The 19,719-nt window shown below is 47.0% G+C and overlaps 1 long non-coding RNA gene across 2 annotated transcripts in view; it reads left to right on the top strand.

Annotated features, from left to right (window-relative positions):
• The window catches only part of LOC132208053 (uncharacterized), a 51,240-nt gene extending 35,135 nt beyond the window's left edge, over positions 1–16,105 (top strand). The window contains exons 2-4 of one of the 2 annotated variants that reach the window (XR_009444167.1): positions 11,873–11,942; positions 14,398–14,773; positions 15,876–16,105. This is a non-coding gene — a long non-coding RNA (uncharacterized LOC132208053). Of the gene's footprint in view, positions 1–11,872; positions 11,943–14,397; positions 14,890–15,875 lie in introns of those variants that run through there. The other variant, XR_009444166.1, reaches the window with a different exon arrangement.
• Positions 16,106–19,719: the final 3,614 nt, after the last annotated feature.

A 19,719-nucleotide genomic window follows, 5' to 3' on the forward strand; every position in this document is an offset into this window, starting at 1 on the left:
TGAAATGGGATGCTGTGACTGATGGAAATGGGATGCTGTGACTGAGGGTAATGTGATGCAGTGACTGAGGTTCATGGGAAGCAGTGACTGAGGGTCATGTGATGCAGTGAGTGAGGGCCATGGGAAGCGGTGACTGAGGGAAATGGTATGCAGTGACTGTGGGGAATAGGGTGCGGTGACTAAGGGAAATGGATGCACTGTCTCAGTTGAATAGGATTCACTGTCTCAGTTAAATAGGATGTAGTGACTGAGTCAAATGGGATGCAGTGACTGCGTGAAATGGGACGCAGTGACTGAGAGAAATGGGACGCAGTGACTGAGGGAAATAGGATGCAGTGACTGACTGAAATGGGAGGTAGTGACTGAGTGAAATGGGATGCAGTGACCGAGTAAAATAGGATGCAGTGACTGACTGAAATTGGAGGTAGTGACTGACTGAAATGGGACAGAGTGACTGAGTGAATTGGGAGGCAGTGACTGAGTGAAGTGGGTGGCTGTGACTGCGTGAAGTGGGAGGCTGTGACTGAGTGAAAAGTGATGCAGTGACTGAGTGAAATGCGATGCAGTGACTGAGTGAAATGGGATGCAGTGACTGATGGTAATGGGATGCAGTGACTGAGTGAAATGGGATGCAGTGACTGAGGGAAATGGTATTAGGTGACTGAGGGAAATGGTATACGGTGACTGAGGGAAATGGGATGCGATGACTGAGGGAAATGGAATGCGGTGACTGTGGGGAATGGGGGGCGGTGACTGACGGAAACGGATGCACTGTCTCAGCTGAATCGTATTCACTGTCTCGGTTAAATGGGATGCAGTGACTGAAGGAAAGGAGATTCAGTGAATATGGCAAATGGGATGCAGTGACTGAGGGAAATGGGTTGCAGTGACTGACTAAAATGGGAGTGACTGAGTGAAATGGGAGGCAGTGACTGAGTGAAATGGGAGGCCGTGACTGAGTGAAATGGGAGGCCGTGACTGAGTGAAATGGGAGGCCGTGACTGAGTGAAATGGGAGGCTGTGACTGAGTGAAGTGGGAGGCAGTGACTGAGTTAAATGCGATGCAGTTAATGGCGGAAGGAGATGCAGTGACTATGGGAAATGGGATGCAGTGACTGAGGGTAATGGGATGCAGTGACTGAGTGAAATGGGGTGCTGTGACTGAGGGAAAGGAGATGCAGTGAATGTGGGAAATGGGATGCCGTGACTTAGGGAAATGGGATGCAGTGACTGACTGAAATGGGAGGGAGTGACTGAACGAAGTGGGAGGCATTGACTGACTGAAAAGGGAGGCAGTGACTGACTGAAATGGGAGGCAGTGACTGACTGAAATGGGAGGCAGTGACTGAGTGAAATGGGAGGCAGTGACTGAGTGAAATGGGATGCAGTGACTGAGGGAAAGGAGATGCAGTGAATGTGGGAAATGGGATGCCGTGACTTACGGAAATGGGATGCAGTGACTTAGGGAAATGGGATGCAGTGACTTACGGAAATGGGATGCAGTGACTTAGGGAAATGGGATGCAGTGACTTACTGAAATGGGAGGGAGTGACTGAACGAAGTGGGAGGCATTGACTGACTGAAATGGGAGGCAGTGACTGAGTGAAATGGGAGGCAGTGACTGAGTGAAATGGGAGGCAGTGACTGAGTGAAATGGGATGCAGTGACTGAGTGAAATGGGATGCTGTGACTGAGTGTAATGGGATGCAGTGACTGAGTGTAATGGGATGCAGTGACCGAGTGAAATGGGATGCAGTCACTGAGAGAAATGGGCTGCTGTGACTGATGGAAATTGGATGCTGTGACTGAGGGTAATGTGATGCAGTGATTGAGGGTAATGGGATGCAGTGACTGAGTGAAATGGGATGCAGTGACTGAGTGAAATGGGATGTAGTGACTGAGTGAAATAGGATGTAGTGACTGAGTGAAATGGGAAGCTGTGACTGAGGGTCATGGGAAGCTGTGACTGAGGGTCATGGGAAGCAGTGATTGAGGGTCATAGGATGCAGTGAGTGAGGGTCATGGGATGCAGTGACTGAAGGAAATGCGGTGACTGAGTGAAATGGGATGCGGTGACTGAGGAAATGGAATGCGGTGTCTGTGGGGAATAGGGTGCGGTGACTGAGGGAAATGGATGCACTGTCTCAGTTGAAGAGGATTCAATGTCTCCTTTAAATAGGATGCTGTGACTGAGTCAAATGGGATGCCGTGACTGAGTGAAATGGGATGCAATGGCTGAGTGAAAAGAGATGCATTGGCTGAGTGAAATGGGATGCAGTGGCTGAGTGAAATGGGATGCAGTGGCTGAGTGAAATGTGATTTCTGTGACCGAGGCTAATGGGATGCAGTGAATGTGGGAAATGGGATGCAGTGACTGAGGGAAATGGGATGCAGTGACTGACTGAAATGGGAGGGAGTGACTGAACGAAGTGGGAGGCATTGACTGACTGAAAGGGGAGGCAGTGACTGACTGAAATGGGAGGCAGTGACTGACTGAAATGGGAGGCAATGACTGAGTGAAATGGGAGGCAGTGACTGAGTGAAATGGGATGCAGTGACTGAGGGAAAGGAGATGCAGTGAATGTGGGAAATGGGATGCCGTGACTTACGGAAATGGGATGCAGTGACTTAGGGAAATGGGATGCAGTGACTTACGGAAATGGGATGCAGTGACTTAGGGAAATGGGATGCAGTGACTTACTGAAATGGGAGGGAGTGACTGAACGAAGTGGGAGGCATTGACTGACTGAAATGGGAGGCAGTGACTGAGTGAAATGGGAGGCAGTGACTGAGTGAAATGGGATGCAGTGACTGAGTGAAATGGGATGCAGTGACTGAGTGAAATGGGATGCTGTGACTGAGTGTAATGGGATGCAGTGACTGAGTGTAATGGGATGCAGTGACCGAGTGAAATGGGATGCAGTCACTGAGAGAAATGGGCTGCTGTGACTGATGGAAATTGGATGCTGTGACTGAGGGTAATGTGATGCAGTGATTGAGGGTAATGGGATGCAGTGACTGAGTGAAATGGGATGCAGTGACTGAGTGAAATGGGATGTAGTGACTGAGTGAAATAGGATGTAGTGACTGAGTGAAATGGGAAGCTGTGACTGAGGGTCATGGGAAGCTGTGACTGAGGGTCATGGGAAGCAGTGATTGAGGGTCATAGGATGCAGTGAGTGAGGGTCATGGGATGCAGTGACTGAAGGAAATGCGATGCGGTGACTGAGTGAAATGGGATGCGGTGACTGAGGAAATGGAATGCGGTGTCTGTAGGGAATAGGGTGCGGTGACTGAGGGAAATGGATGCACTGTCTCAGTTGAAGAGGATTCAATGTCTCCTTTAAATAGGATGCTGTGACTGAGTCAAATGGGATGCCGTGACTGAGTGAAATGGGATGCAATGGCTGAGTGAAAAGAGATGCATTGGCTGAGTGAAATGGGATGCAGTGGCTGAGTGAAATGGGATGCAGTGGCTGAGTGAAATGTGATTTCTGTGACTGAGGCTAATGGGATGCAGTGAATGTGGGAAATGGGATGCAGTGACTGAGGAAAATGGGAAGCAGAGGCTGAGTGAAATGTGATTTCTGTGACTGAGGCTAATGGGATGCAGTGAATGTGGGAAATGGGATGCAGTGACTGAGGGAAATGGGAAGCAGTGACTAACTGAAATGAGAGGGAGTGACTGAAATGGGAGGGAGTGACTGACTGAAATGGGAGGGAGTGACTGACTGAAATGGGAGGGAGTGACTGACTGAAATGGGAGTCAGTGACTGAGTGAAGTGGGAGTCAGTGACTGAGTGAAGTGGGAGTCAGTGACTGAGTGGAACGGGATGCAGTGACTGTGTGGAACGGGATGCAGTGACTGAGTGAAACGGGATGCAGTGACTGAGTGAAACGGGATGCAGTGACTGAGGGTAATCTGATGCAGTGACTGAGGGTAATCTGATGCAGTGACTGAGGGTAATGGGATGCAGTGACTGAGTGACGTAGGAGGCAGTGACTGAGTGAAATGGGATGCAGTGACTGAGTGAAATGGGAAGCTGTGACTGATGGAAATTGGATGCTGTGAGTGAGGGTCATGGGATGCGGTGACTGATGGAAATGGGATGCGGTGTCTGAGTGAAATGGGATGCGGTGACTGAGGGGAATGGATGCACTGTGTCAGCTGAATAGGATTCACTGTCTCCGTTAAATAGGATGTAGTGACTGAGTCAAATGGAATGCCGTGGCTGAATGAAATGGGATGCAGTGGCTGAGTGAAATGGGATGCAGTGGCTGAGTGAAATGGGATGCAGTGACAGAGGGAAATGGGATGCCGTGACTGAGTGAAATTGAATGCAGTGACTGAGGGTCATGGGATGCAGTGAGTGAGGGTAATGGCACGCACTGACTGAGTGAACTGGGACGCAGTGACTGAGGGAAATGGGGTGCAGTGACTGAGTGTAATGGGATGCAGTGACTGAGTGACGTAGGAGGCAGTGACTGAGTAAAATGGGATGCAGTGACTGAGTGAAATGGGATGCAGTGACTGATAGAAAGGGGATGCAGTGACTGAGGGTAATGGGATGCAGTGACTGAGGGTAATGGGATGAAGTGACTGAGGGCAATGGGATGCAGTGAGTGAGGGTCATGGGAAGCGGTGACTGAGGGAAATGGTATGCGGTGACTGTGGGGAATAGGGTGCAGTGAATAAGGGAAATGGATGCACTGTCTCAGTTAAATGGGATGCAGTGACTGAGTGAAATGGGATGCTCTGACTGAGTGAAATGGGATGCTCTGACTGAGTGAAATGGAATGTAGTGACTGCGTGAAATGGGATGCCGTGACTGCGTGAAATAGGTTGCAGTCACTGCGTGAAATAGGATGCAGTGACTGAGTGAAATGGGATGCAGTGACTGAGTGAAATGAAATGCAGTGACTGAGGGAAAGGAGATGCAGTGACTGTGTGAAATGCGATGCAGTGACTGTGTGAAATGCGATGCAGTGACTGTGTGAAATGCGATGCAGTGACTGAGTGAAATGCGATGCAGTGACTGATGGAAACGGGATGCCTTGACTGTGTGAAATGTTATGCAGTGACTGTGGGAAAGGAGATGTAGTAACTTGGGGAATGGAGATGCAGTGACTGTTGGAAATGGGATGCAGTGATTGAGTGAAATGGGATTCAGTGACTGATGGAAATTGAGTGCAGTAACTGATGGAAATTGAATGCAGTGACTGCGTGAAATGGGATGCAGTGACTGCGTGAAATGGGATGCAGTGACTGCGGGAAATGGGATGCAGTGACTGAATGAAATGGGATGCAGTGAATGAGTGAAGTGAGATGCAGTGACTCATGGAAATTGAATGCAGTGACAGAGTGAAATGAGCTGCAGTGACTGTGTCAAGTGCGATGCAGTGTGTCATGGAAATGGGATGCAGTGAATGAGTGAAGTGAGATGCAGTGACTCATGGAAATTGGATGCAGTGACTGTGTGAAATTGGATGCAGTGACTGTGTGAAATTGGATGCAGTGAGTGAGGGAAATGGGATGCGGTGACAGAGTGAAATGGGATGCAGTGACAGATTGGAATGCGATGCAATCACTAAGTGTAATGCCATGCAGTGACTGAGTGGAATGCGTTGCAGTGTCTGAGTGAAATGCGATGCAGTGTCTGAGTGAAATGCGATGCAGTGTCTGAGTGAAATGCGATGCAGTGACTGTGTGAAATGCGATGCAGTGACTGTGTGAAATGCGATGCAGTGTCTGAGTGAAATGCGATGCAGTGACTGTGTGAAATGCGATGCAGTGACTGTGAAATGCGATGCAGTGACTGATGGAAATGGGATGCCGTGACTGTGTGAAATGTTATGCAGTGACTGTGGGAAAGGAGATGCAGTAACTCGGGGAATGGAGATGCAGTGACTGTTGGAAATGGGATGCAGTGACTGAGTGAAATGGGATTCAGTGACTGAGTGAAAAGGGAGGCAGTGACTGATGGAAATGGGATGCAGTGACTGAGTGAAATGGGATGCAGTGACTGATGGAAATTGAATGCAGTAACTGATGGAAATTGAATGCAGTGACTGAGTGAAATGGGATGCAGTGACTGAGTGAAATGGGATGCAGTGACTGAGTGAAATGGGATTCACTGACTGAGGGAAATGGGATTCACTGACTGAGGGAAATGGGATGCAGTGACTCTGGAAATGGGATGCAGTACCTGACGGATATTGGATGCAGCGTCCGTGAGAAATGGGATGCAGTGACTGAGTGAAATGGGATGCAGTGACTCGGGGAAAGGAGATGCAGAGACTGTTGGAAATGGGATGGAGTGACTGAGGTAAATGTAATGCAGTGACTGAGTGAAATTCGACGCAGTGACTGAGGGAAGTGGGATGCAGTGACTGACTGAAATGGGATGCAGTGACTGAGCGAAATGGGATGCAGTGACCAATGGAGTTGGAGTGCAGTGACCACATCAGATTTGATACTGGGTCATGAGCCCGGCCAGGTGTTAGATTTCGAAGTTGGTGATCACCTTGGTGATAGCGATCAGAATTCTGTTATGTTTACTTTAGTGATGGAAAGGGATAGGTGTACACCACTGGGCAAGAGTTATATCTGGGTGAAAAGCAATTACGATGAGATTTGGCAAGATTTAGAGAGCATAGGATGGGGAAGGAAACTGCAGGGGATGGGCACAGTAGAAATGTGGAGCTTATTCAATGAAAAGCTCCTGTGCTTTCTAGATAAGTATGTACCTGTCAGGCAGGGAGGAAGCTGTAGAGCACGGAAGCCATGGTTTACGAAGGAAGTGGAATCTCTGGTCAAGAGGAAGCAGAAGGCTTCTGTTACTATAAGATGTGAATGCTCAGTTGGGGTGGTTGAAGGTTACAAGGTAGCCAGGAAAGACCGAAAGAGAGATCTCAGAAGAGCCAGGAGGAGACATGAGAAGTTGTTGGCGGACAGGATCAGGGTAAACCGTAAACTTTTCTGTCGGTATTTAAGGAATACAAGAATGACAAAAGTAAGATTAGGCCCAATTAAGGATAGTAGTGGTAAGTTGTGTGTGGAGTCAGATGAGATAGGGGAAGCGCTAAATGAATATTTTTCAACAGTATTCACTCTAGAAAACGACAATGTTGTCGAGGAGAATGCAGAGATACAGGCTACTGGACTAGGTGGGATTGAGGTTCACAAGGAAGAGGTATTTGAAATCCTACAGAGGGTGAAGATAGCTATGACCCCTGGGCCGGATGGGATTTATCCTCGGATCCTCGGGGAATCCGGGGAGGAGATTGCCGAGCCTTTGGCATTGATCTTTAACTCATCATTGTCTGCAGGAATAGTGCCAGATGACTGGAGGATAGCAATTGTGGTTCTCCTGTTCAAGAAGGGGAGTAGAGACAACCCTGGTAATTATCGGCCAGTGAGCCTTACCTCAGTTGTTGGTAAAGTGTTGGAAAAGGTTCTAAGGGATAGGATTTACAATCATCTAGAAAAGAATAAATTGATTAGGGATAGTCAGCACAGTTTTGTGAAGGGTAGGTCGTGCCTCACAAACCTTATTGAGTTCTTTGAGAAGGTGATCAAACAGGTAGATGAGAGTAAACTGGTTGATGTGGAGTATATGGATTTCAGCAAGGCATTCGATAAGGTTCCCCATAACAGACTATTGTACAAAATGCAGAGGAATGGAATTGTGGGAGATACAGCAGCTTGGATCAGAAATTGGCCTGCTGAAAGAAGACAGAGGGTGGTAGTTGATGGGAAACGTTCATCCTGGAGACCAGTTACTGGTGTTGTACCGCAAGGGTCGGTGTTGGGTCCACTGCTGTTTGTCATTTTTATAAATGACCTGGATGAGGGCGTAGAAGGATGAGTTAGTAAATTTGCAGACGACACTAAGATAGGTGGAGTTGTGGATAGTGACAAAGGATTGGTTGCAGAGAGACATAGATAAGCTGCAGAGCTGGGCTGAGAGGTGGCAAATGGAGTTTAATGCAGACAAGTGTGAGGTGATGCACTTCGGCAGGAGTAACCAGAAGGCAAAGTACAGGGCTAATGGTAAGATTCTTAGTAGTATAGATGAGCAGAGAGATCTCGGTGTCCATGAACACAGATCCTTGAAAGTTGCCACCCAGGTTGACAGGGCTGTTAAGAAGGCCTACAGTGTTTTAGCTTTGATTAATAGAGGGATCGAGTTCTGGAACCGAGAGGTTATGGTGAAGCTGTACAAAACTCTGGTGCGGCCGCACTTGGAGTATTGTATACAGTTCTGGTCACCGCATTATAAGAAGGATGTGGAAGCTTTGGAAAGGGTGCAGAGGAGATTTACGAGGATGTTGCCTGGTATGGAGGGAAGGTCTTACGAGGAAAGGCTGAGGGACTTGAGGGTGTTTTCATTAGAGAGAAGAAGGTTGAGAGGTGACTTAATTGAAACATATAAAATAATCAGAGGGTGAGATAGGGTGGATAGGAAGAGCCTTTTTCTTAGGGTGGTGACAGTGAGCATGAGGGGTCATGGCTTTAAATTGAGGGGTGAAAGATACAGGACAGATGTCAGAGGTAGTTTCTTTACTCAGAGAGTAGTAAGGGATTGGAACGCTTTGCCTGCAATGGTAGTAGATTCACCAACTTTCGGTACATTTAAGTGGTCATTGGACAAGCATATGGACGTACATGGAACAGTGCAGGTTAGATGGGCTTGAGTTCGGCATGACAGGTCGGCACAAGATCGAGGGCCGAAGGGCCTGTACTGTGCTGTAATGTTCTATGTTCTATGTTCTATGGCTAGCTCTCCCTGTGCTCCGTGTGATTTAACTTCCCTACTGGACCTCTGTGAGGAACCTTCTTGAACGCCTTACTGAAGCCCATATACGTCCATGTTTCTGCCTTCATCAATGCTCTTCATTACTACTTTAAAAAACTCATTCAAATTACATGAGTTATGATTTCCTGTGCACGTGTCCTTGGATCCCATGGACTGTTTCCTGTTCTAACAGTCTTCAAATGGGGGATCTTGTCAAAAGCTTTGCTGAAGCCCAAGTAGACTGTATCAAATGCATTGCCCTCATCCACACACCTAGTTAGCTCTTCAGTCATAGATTCATAGAGTCATACAGCACAGAATCAGGACCTTCAGCCCCAATCATCTGTACTGACCAGGTGTCCCAAACTTAACCGGTCTCATTTGCCTGCGTTTGGTATCCATCTAAACCTTTCCTCATTGTGTACCTGTCCAAATGTCTTTTAAATACAGTAATATTATCTGCCTCTACCACGTCTGTTGGCAGCTCATTGCATTCACGCACCACCCTCTGTGTGGGACAAGTTGCCTCTCGGGTCACTTTTAAATCTTTCCCCTTTCACATTTGAACCTCCTCCCTTCTAGCTTTGGACTCCCCGACCTTGGTTATTCCCCTTATCAATGCCCATCATGATTTTTTACACCTCTGGAAAGTCACCCCTTCGTCTCCGATACACCAGGGAAAAAGTCCGAGCCTATCCACCACTCCTCGTAAACCCTCCAGTCCCGGCAATGACCTTTTGTAATTATTTTTGCACTCTGTATAGTTTAACAGCATTCTTCCTACGGCAGGGTAACCAGAATTCACTGAAGTATTATGACATAGAACATTACAGCGCAGTACAGGCCCTTCAGCCCTCGATGTTGCGCCGACCTGTGAATCCAACCTGAAGCCCATCTAACCGACACTATTCCATTACCATCCATATATTTAGCAATGTTCATTTAAATGCCCTTAAACTTGGCAATCTACTCCTGTTGCAGGCAGGGCATTCCGCACCCATACTACTCTCTGAATAAAGAAACTCCCTCTGACATGTGTCCCATATCTATCTCACCTCAATTTAAACCTTTCTCCACTCGTGCTCGCCATCACCATCGAGGAAAAAGGCTGTCGCTGTCCACCCTATCTAATCCTCTGATTATCTTGTATGTCTCCATTCAATTGCCTCTTCACCTTCTTTTGACAAAAACAGCCTCAAGTCTCGAAGCTTTTCCTCATAAGACCTTCCTTCCACACCAGACAAGATCCTAAGAAACCCCCTCCAAATCCTTCGATAATGTGGCGATCAGAACTGTACGCAATACTCCAAGCGCGGCTGCACCAGTGTTTTGTACAGCTGCAACATGACCTCATGGCTCCGAAACTCAATCTCTGTACCAATAAAACCTAACACGTCGTACGCCTTTTGAACAAGCCTATCAATCTGCGTGGCAATTTTCAGGGATCTACACACATGGACACCGAGATCTCTCTGCTCATCCACACCACCAAGATTCTGGGCAGCACGGTGGCTCAGTGGTTCGCATTGCAGCCTCGGGCAATCGTCTGTGCGAAGTTTGCACGTTCTCCCCGTGTCTGCTTGCATTTCCTCCGGGTCCTCCGGTAAAGGCGGATAAGGGAGAGGAGGGGAATATGTGTCTGGTGGCGGCATCCTGCTGGTGGTGGTGGAAATGGTGCCTGATGTTTGTATGGATGTGGGCATGTGGGTTGATAGGTAAGGTCAAGTGGAAGCTTATTGTTGTCTTGGGAGGGAAGAGAAAAGGTGAGGGCAAAAGTGCGGGAGCTGGGTTGGACACAGTTGAGGGCCTTGTTGACCGCGGAGCCGGGGAATCCTCAGTTGAGGAAGAAGGTGGACATTTTGGAGGCTCCCTTGTTGATGTTGGCCTCATGAGAACATATTCGATGGAGATGGAGGAAGTGAGAGAAGAGGTTGGAGTCTTTACAGAAAGTGGGGTGTGAGGATATATAGACCAGGTAGCTGTGAGAGTCAGAGAGTTTGTAATGGATATTAGTGCGAAGCCTACCCCCAGGAATGGAAGCAGAAATGTTGAGGAAGGGAAGGGTGGAGTCAGAGATAGAGCAGGTGAAAGTGAGGGCAGGATGGAAATTGGAGGCGTAGTTGATGAAGTTTTCCAATTTCAGACAAGAGAGAGAAGCAGTCGGATGATATCATTGATGTATCGGAGAAAGTGTTGTGGGTGGGAATGTTCCACGTACCCCGTGAAGAGACAGGTATAACTCGGGCCCATGCAGGTGCCCGGAGCTGCTCCTCTTACCCGAAGAAAATGAGAGGAGTTAAAAAAGAAGTTGTTGAGGGTGAGGATGAGGTTGACCAAGTGGAGGAGGGTGGTGGTGGGAGGGGAATGTTCAGCTCTTTGCTCCAGGAAGAAGAGGACAGCCCGAAGAACCTCCCGGTGGGGAATGGATGTGTAAAGGAATTACACGTTCATGGTAAAGAGGACGCAGCTGGAACCGGCAAACTGATGTTTTTAAACCTGCATAAGATGTCAGAGTATTTCTGGATGTACGTGGGCAGGGCTTGGACCAGGGGACAGAAGATTGAGTCAAGGTCGGAAGAGATGAGTTCTGTGGGGCAGGAACAGGCTGAAACAATGGATCTGCCAGGACACTCTCATTTGTGGATTTTTAGGGGGCGTAGGAGCAACCTGTGGGGAGCTGTGGCCTTTCAGCTTGGAAACAGAGGGGGAAGATCACCGGATAGACCAAGATCAGTTACTGTAGTAGATACAATGGCCCGGTGCGGTCATGGTCCAGGAGAAGTTGGAGGAAGTATCTGAGAGCTGGCGCTCAGCCTCTGCAAGGTAGACTTCAGCTCACCAGACCACAGCAGCAGCACCTTATCGGCAGGCTTAATAACAAAGTCAGGGTGAGATATGAGTGCGTGGAGGGCAGTCAGTTGGGCAGGACGTAGGTTGGGTTTGGTGCGGGGAACAGAGAAATTGAGGTGATATCACATCGACAGTTCTCAATGAACAGATTGAGTGCACCTGCATCCCCACCTTAACAATTCTGCACTGAGGGGTGCCATTAACTGTATATTTTTCCATTATAGTTGATTTCCCAAAGTGGAGCATCTCACATTTAATGGATTAAAATCCACTTGCCGTTTCTGCAACTGATCTGTATCCTTTTATGACGTCTACACTCATCACGATTCTACCAATCATTCTATTGTCTGCAAACTTGCTAACCCATCCATCTATATTTTCACCTCAGTCATTTTGTATAGACCACAAACGGCAGAGGTCCCAGCACAGATCCCTGCGGAACACCAATCCTCCTGGATCTACAGCCTGAAAAGCACCTTTCCACCACTTGCCTCTGTCTTCTCTGGGCAAGCCAGTTGTGAATCCAAGCATCCAAGCCACCATGGACTCGGTGCATCTTAATTTTCTGGATGATCCGACCATGAGGCACCTTGTTGAAAGTATTGCTGAAATCCATGAAAACAATATCCACTGCTCTACCTTCATTGATCACATTCGTCACCTCCTCAAAAAATTCAGTCAAGTTCGTAAGACGTGACCTGCCCTGCACAAAGCCATGCTGACTGTCCCTAATTAGGCCATGCTGTTCCAAATACAGATAAATACAATCCCTAAGAATTCTCTCCAATAGCTTCCCAATGAACGATGAGAAACTCGCTAGTCGAGTTTCCTGGATTGACCCTATTTCCCTTCTTGAACAGAAGAAGAACATTTAGCAACTTGCTAATCCTCCAGTACCCCTCCAGTGGCTACCAAGGATACAAAGATCTTGCTGAATGCCCCGACAATCTCCTCTCTCACCTCGCTCAGAAACCTTGAGTAGATACCACTGGGTCCTGAGGACTTATCCACCTTAATGCTCTTTCTTGATTTCAAAATGCTGTTATCATTTTCGCATGCTCCACACAAATCCCACTATCCTCCATACCCTTCGCCTGAGTGAATAGTGATGCACAGTACTCATTTAGGATCTTGCCCACATCCTCTGCTTCCAAACACAAGTTCCCTCCTTTATCCTGAATGGTCGTACCTTCTTGCTATTTATCCCCTTGTTTTAGATGTATGCACAGAATGCCTTGGGATTTCCTTCAACCCTCCTTGCCAAGGTCATTTCATAGCCTTTCTTTTTCTGCTTTCTTTATGTCGGCCCTGTTCGATTTTAGCTTCGTAAACCTGACATATTTTTGTTTTTCCCTTTTGACGAACTTCACAACCTCCCCAATTATCCAAGGGTCTTTTACCTTGCCATCCTTGTCCTTCCTCCTTCCTGATCCTAAACTCATAAGCAGGCCTTTAAACAATTCCCATATGGCAAATGTGACAGCTCCTCCCAATTAACACACCCCAGCTCCTACCTAAAATTGATATAATTTACTCTTCCCCCAAGGTCCTGACTTATCCTTCTTCATAGCAATCTTAAAATTGAAGGAGTTGTGATCACTATTTCCAAAATGCTTTCCCACCCTTCTCACCAGTTACCTGACCAGGACAAAGTCCAGTATGGCCCATCTTCTATCCACACACTGTGTCAAGAAACTCTCTTGGATAGTCTTAACAAATTCAGCCTCATTTAAACTCTTGTTGTAAGGGAGTCCCAGTCAATACCGGGGAGGTTAAATTCACTGACTGTGACAACTCTGAGTTATTGCATCGTTTCAAAAGCTGCCTACATATTTGTTCCTCAGTGTGTCAGTGGCAACAGGGGAGCAGGCTATTAGTTTAATCTGATCAGAGTGATTGTGTCTATCTTATTTTTCAATGCTACCTCTGTTGCCTCAGTGGGCAAGCCCTCCAGAATGTCCTTTCGAGGTGCAGATGTAACATTTCCCACAGGTTAGGAGTGCACCTCCTCCTTTTATCTTCCCCTCTATCTTGTCTGAAGCAATGAAACCCTGGAACATTGAGCAGCCAGTCCTGTCTCTGTCTCAACCAAGCCTCTGTAATGGCCTCAACATCAGAGTCCCATGTACTGATCCAGGCTCTAAGCTCATCTGCCTTACCTGTAATACTCCTGGCAGTGAAATAAACATATTTCAGCTTGTTCGTGCCATCATGTTCATGTACCTGTCTCTGACTGCCATTCTTTTCTGATTTATTGGTCCCAGCATGTACCTGCCATCAATTCATCTACTTGCTGACCTGCTGCTCTGGTTCCCAGCTGCCTGCCAGTCTTTAAATCCTCCCAAGTAGCACTAGCAAACCTCCCTGTGAGGGTATTTGTTCCCGTTCAGTTTAGGTGCAACCCATCCCTCTTAGACAGGTCACCCCTTGCCCAAGAAGCGGTCGCAATTATCCATGAACCTGAAAGCCTGCCCCCAGTACCAGCTCCTTAACCAATGCATTCATCTCTCACCTATCTTTCTCTGACTTAACTCACTAACATGTGGCACTCGTGGCAACCCATAAATTATTACCCTCTAGGTCCTGCCTTTCAGCCTCTTTGCTAACTCCTTGTACACAGTCTGGAGGATCACATCCCTCTTTCTACCTACGTCATTGGTACCAATGTGCAGAATGGCCTCTGGCTGCTCACCCTCCCCGTTAAGAATTTGTTGCAACCACTCAGAGATTTCCTTGACCTTGGCACCAGGGAGGCAACACACAGCCCTGGTATCTCAAATGTGGCTACAGAAACTATGCCCCCAACGAATGAGTCTCCAACCACGATCACTCACTTGGATTTACCTGACCCTGTCCCACAGCAGGGCGGTTTGTACAACGGACCTGGCTACTGCTGATTATATAACCGTTCCAGTTTGGTTTTAGATCAGTGTTAACCTTGATGAAGTGGATAGCCAAGCACCTCAGTGGTCTACAGTACAGGAGAAATAAATTCTGAAGCTCACGGATTCTGTGACAGTCAAAGACAAGCACTGAATTGTTCTAACCTCATTTCCAACACCTGGCCCATAGCCTTGCATGGCTTGGATAACACTTGCACATTTAAAAAAAATGTAAGGATGATGGTAAGGACATGGAATTTTGTGATATGGTCATATTCTCTCTTGTTGGAGCTGATTGCTGCTTAGCACTTGTATGGTGCAAATGTTACTTATCCTTTGTCAGGCCAAGCCTGATAATTGTCCAAGTCTCACTGTATTTTCTCATCATTGACTTCACTGTTGGAAAAGTCATGAATTCTGCTGGACACCTGGACAATATTCAATGAACATTCATGTCTCCACTTTGGTTCAAGTGAAGACATGACTTCAACCAGTGCAGGTATCCAGTGAATGCCACTGACTCAACTTCCTATAACTCTGCTGAACACCACATTCAATCAGAAGTTGCCTTGGTGGAAATGACAGATTGCAGTTTCCTTCCTTTTCAAGCTCAGGATCTCTGATCATATTTGTGGTAAATCCTGAATGAGGTTGCGAGAAGTGTGGCATGACGAAAAGTGAACTGAGCCTCAGTGTGCAACTATTTGACAGCACTGTCATCCAGATGTTGCATTACTTTGCTGATGATTGAGAATACATTGAGGTCAGAATTGGTCAGGACAATTTGTCTGCCGATTGCGTGATAGGTCATCTTTCTCTGAAATGTGAGTGTTGCAAGTGTTTAAAAATGTACTGGAAAACATTTACTGTTGGTGTGGTGACGTTGGGGCACATTGTTCCAATACAGTTTGTGGGATGCTGCCAGGTGCCATGGCATTTACAGTATCCAGAACATTCAGTCTTGTCATTGCGTGAAATAATTTGAATTGCGTGTAAGTTGAGATCTGTGATGCCTCCTCAGGATGAGCGCAAGAAGATCATCCAGACTGATGCTATGAATCGTTTCATCTGCTCCTTCACCTTTTGCTCATAACATCTTGTAGTAACTCCATGTAGCCTGATGAGAAACTAAAGCTCATCTTGATTCATTTGCATTCGAAGGTGCCTATTTTTCCCAAACAAAAGGACCCATCACTGAGCGGGAAGTATGGAGAATGTTATAGACATCAGTGGTGAGATAATGCTGGATCTTGACCAGCAAAACCATTGTTGTGTTGTTGAAATGCAAACAAAAATCTATATGATGTAAACTTTATTCTCAGCTAATCCCTTTCTCAAATGACAGATTGTGATGTTGGTAACTGGAAAGCCTCCATTGTTGGAGGACGAGAAGCCGTATCTAATTGAAGCAGCACGGGCTTTTGCGATGACTGTGGAAACCACTGCTTATGCCTTGCTTCAAGCATTGTCAAGGAATGATTTTGACTATGCAACACCGATTGTGAGGTGGCTAACGATGCAACAGAACTATGGTGGTGGATTTCACTCGACGCAGGTAAATGCTTGAGATCACAACAACAGGCATTCAGATATTTCCATTGATCATGTTACTAACTGGTGGTTGTTGCTGTTTGCAATCAAACTGGACACTGCATTTTCATCTGCAGGTTTGGTGCATTGGCACAAATTCCAGTTCTTGAATGGTGTTAATCCTTGGTTAAATTCTTACATGCACTTTGCCTGTGCATCAGTTTTCCTTCAGGCATTGTCCTTGAAAACTATCTCTTTCTGCAAACCTTCACTTACTTGTCATAGGATCATTGAGGGACAGCATAATAGAGTGCCGTGGCAATGGAACAGACCCTTCAGCAAATTGTATGTGCCCTCACAAGATGCAAGTCCCTTACTATTCTAATCACATTTCCCAGCACTCGACCCAGAGCCTTGTATGCCTTGGTATCGCAAATGACCAATCAAAAACTTGTTAAGTGTTATCATGGTTTCTGCCTCTACCACCCACACAGTCGGTGCGTTCCACATTCTCACCACAGTTTGGGTGCAAAAACAAGTCAGTTTCCTCGAGAGATAGTAGGAACTTGCCAATTCTGGAGAATCTGAGAGAACAAGGAGTAGAACTGGATGAACACAGCGGGCCGAGCAGCATCAGAGAAGCAAGAAAGCTGACGTTTCGGGTCGACACCCTTCTTCAAATATGGTTGGGGGAGAAGGGGATTCTGAAAAAAATAGGGAGAAGTGGGGAGGCAGATAGAAGATTGGTAAAGGAGAAGTTAGGTGAACTGTCCTGTGCTGTCCACTCACTGTCCCCTGCTCCAGAATCATAGAATAAGAGAATACTTCAGAATTAGACCATCAGGCCATGAGACATAGGAGTGGAGGTAAGGCCATTCGGCCCATCAAGTCCACTCCGCCATTTAAATCATGGCTGATGGGCATTTCAACACCACTTCCCTGCACTCTCCGCGTAGCCCTTGATTCCTTTTGAGATCAAGAATTTGTCGATCTCTGCCTTGAAGGCGTCCAACATCCCGGCCTCCACTGCACTCTGCGGCAATGAATTCCACAAGCCCACCACTTTCTGCCTGAAGAAATGTCGTCTGATTTCAGTTTTAAATTGACCCCCTCGAATTTTAAGTCCGTGCCCACGGGTCCTCGTCTCCCCTCCTAACGGAAACAACCTCCTAGCGTCCACCTCTTCTAAACCATACATTATCTTGGAAGTTTTTATTAGTTCTCCCCTCAACCTTCAAAACTGTAGTGAGTACAATCCCAGGATCCTTAGCCATTCATCATAGGTTAAGCCTACCATTCCAGGGATCATCCGTGTGAATTGGACAAGCACTTCATTCCATTGTGTCTGTAACCACTGAAGCCACACTAAGTTCACATTCGGCTCATGTTTTAGCAATAGGCCCGTTGCCTTGAATGTTATTTCATTTTAAGTGCTGTACCAACCCTTTTTCTTTAATGTGAAAAGATTATCCACCACCTCAACTAAAGTCCCAGACAATGAATTCCAAACACCCAGCACCTTCTGGGTGTCTTTTCTTTCCTGAAATTCCTTCCCCCTGGCCCCCCGACCTCCCACCCCATGAATGGTCGTTCTGCTTCCCTCGCCTAGACCCATCAGAATGCAGACCATTTTTTCAGGACCTTCTTCAACCTTCTCTCTTCGGAAGAAAACAAGCCAACCTTATCCAGATAAAACAGTGATGCTGCCTGGCCTGCAGTGTTCCTCCAGCTCCACGCTGTGTTATCTCAGACTCCAGCATTGACAGTTCTTGTGATCTCAAACTTATCCAGACTCTCCATCGAGTTAAAATGCTTCACCCCCTCAGAACATCCTGATGAATGTCCTCCACACATGCTCAAATGCAATCACCTCTTTTCGATAATGAAGAGACCATTAGAACATAGAACATTACAGCGCAGTACAGGCCGTTCGGCCCTCGATGTTGTGCCGACCCGTCATACCGATCTGAAGCCCATCTGACCTACACTATTCCATGTACGTCCATATGCTTATCCAATGACGACTTAAATGTACCGAAAGTTGGCGAATCTACTACCGTTGCAGGCAAAGCGTTCCATTCCCTGACTACTCTCTGAGTAAAGAAACCACCTCTGACATCTGTCCTATGTCTTTCACCCCTCAATTTAAAGCTATTCTTTCACCCTTCAATTTAAAGCGAGAGCAGAACTGCACTCAGTCCTTCAGCTGGGGCCTAACCAAACTCCTGCACAGCTCTTCAGCCATTTGCTTTCCTAACTGTCCCTTTAAGCTGCCATGCCATGTTCAGCAATCTGTGCACAAGCACCCCAAGATAACACCATTGCTCTGACCTTCCTGGTGTCCTGGCATCCATTGAAAGATTCCTTGCCATGTTAGTTCTTCCAAATTGCATTACCATACACTTATCAGTGTTAACACTCCATCTACCACTGACCTGCCCATTTGACCAATGTATAACTTTGGATTGAACTTGCTGTATTTTCCTGGACCCCACGAGCTTTTACCTTCTTTGCCAGGCTCCCATGTGAGACCCTGTCCAAGTCTTTGCTGAAATCTGTTTTCACTGCATCAATTCCCATCTACACACTCCGTCACCTCTTTGAAAGGATCATCTAGGTTTGTGAGGCATGACCTCCCTCTGACAAAGCTATGCTGACCGTTGCTGATCAAACCCCGCTTCTTTCCAAGGAAATTAAGCCTGCCGTTCAGAATATTCTCCAATATTTTCCTATCTACTGATGTGATACTCTCCAGACTGTAATACTCTGCTTTATGTTTGTCATGCATTTTGATAAGCGGAACTATGTTACTTGTTCTCCAGGTAATTCTTCTGATTTTAAATTCACCGGATCACCTTACATGTCCCCAGTCTCTGTTAATTCTGCTCAGGAATTGTGTGCCGTAATGCTCCTTCTCACATGTAAAAGGTGATGTGAATTTCTTGTTTAACACCTGACAATTGCTGTCCAGTTCAAACCATACATTTGCCTCTTCATCCCTCATGAGACCTGGTTTTCCCTGGATTTTCTCTTTCGCTCTGAGACACTTGTAGAAGATTTTGAGATTCTCCCTGATCCTAATCCTGGTCACCAGCGTTCTGTTGCCCTCTATTTGTTCTCTTAATTGCTATGACAAGATCCCCCTGCACACCATACATCATCATCATGGTGGTTTCTCGCGGATGACAGTCTCCCACTCTCAGGCTGAATCTCCGGGTGGCTGTCCAGACCGATGCAGCTACCGTAGGCTCTGTTGCACTTGGGGCAGAAGGCGGTCTTGGGAAGGGGTGAGGGGGTTGTTGATGTAGCTGCATGGCTTCCGCTGCTTCCAAATCAAGCCTCGAGGTGTTGATGCCTTCCCAGGTGCTCCTCAGGCGTCGGACCGTCTTCGGCCGGTGATTCTCGGTGTCTGCAGGAATGTTGCACTTCACCGTTGAGGCCTTGAGTTTATCACTGAGTGCTTCCTCTGCACATCTGGGTCTCGCCTGCTGTTTTGAAGCTGGGATTAGAACATGCGGGGAGTCTCGTGTCAGTCATACAGATGAAGTGTCCAGCCCATTGTGGCTGATCGAGGATGGTCAGTGCCTCAGTGCTGGGGATGTTGGCCTGGTTGACATTAGTGTGTCTACAGGGACTCTGTTGATTTATTCCCTTGATAA

This window comes from Stegostoma tigrinum, unplaced genomic scaffold (assembly GCF_030684315.1).
Source record: "Stegostoma tigrinum isolate sSteTig4 unplaced genomic scaffold, sSteTig4.hap1 scaffold_273, whole genome shotgun sequence".
NCBI lineage: Eukaryota > Metazoa > Chordata > Chondrichthyes > Orectolobiformes > Stegostomatidae > Stegostoma > Stegostoma tigrinum.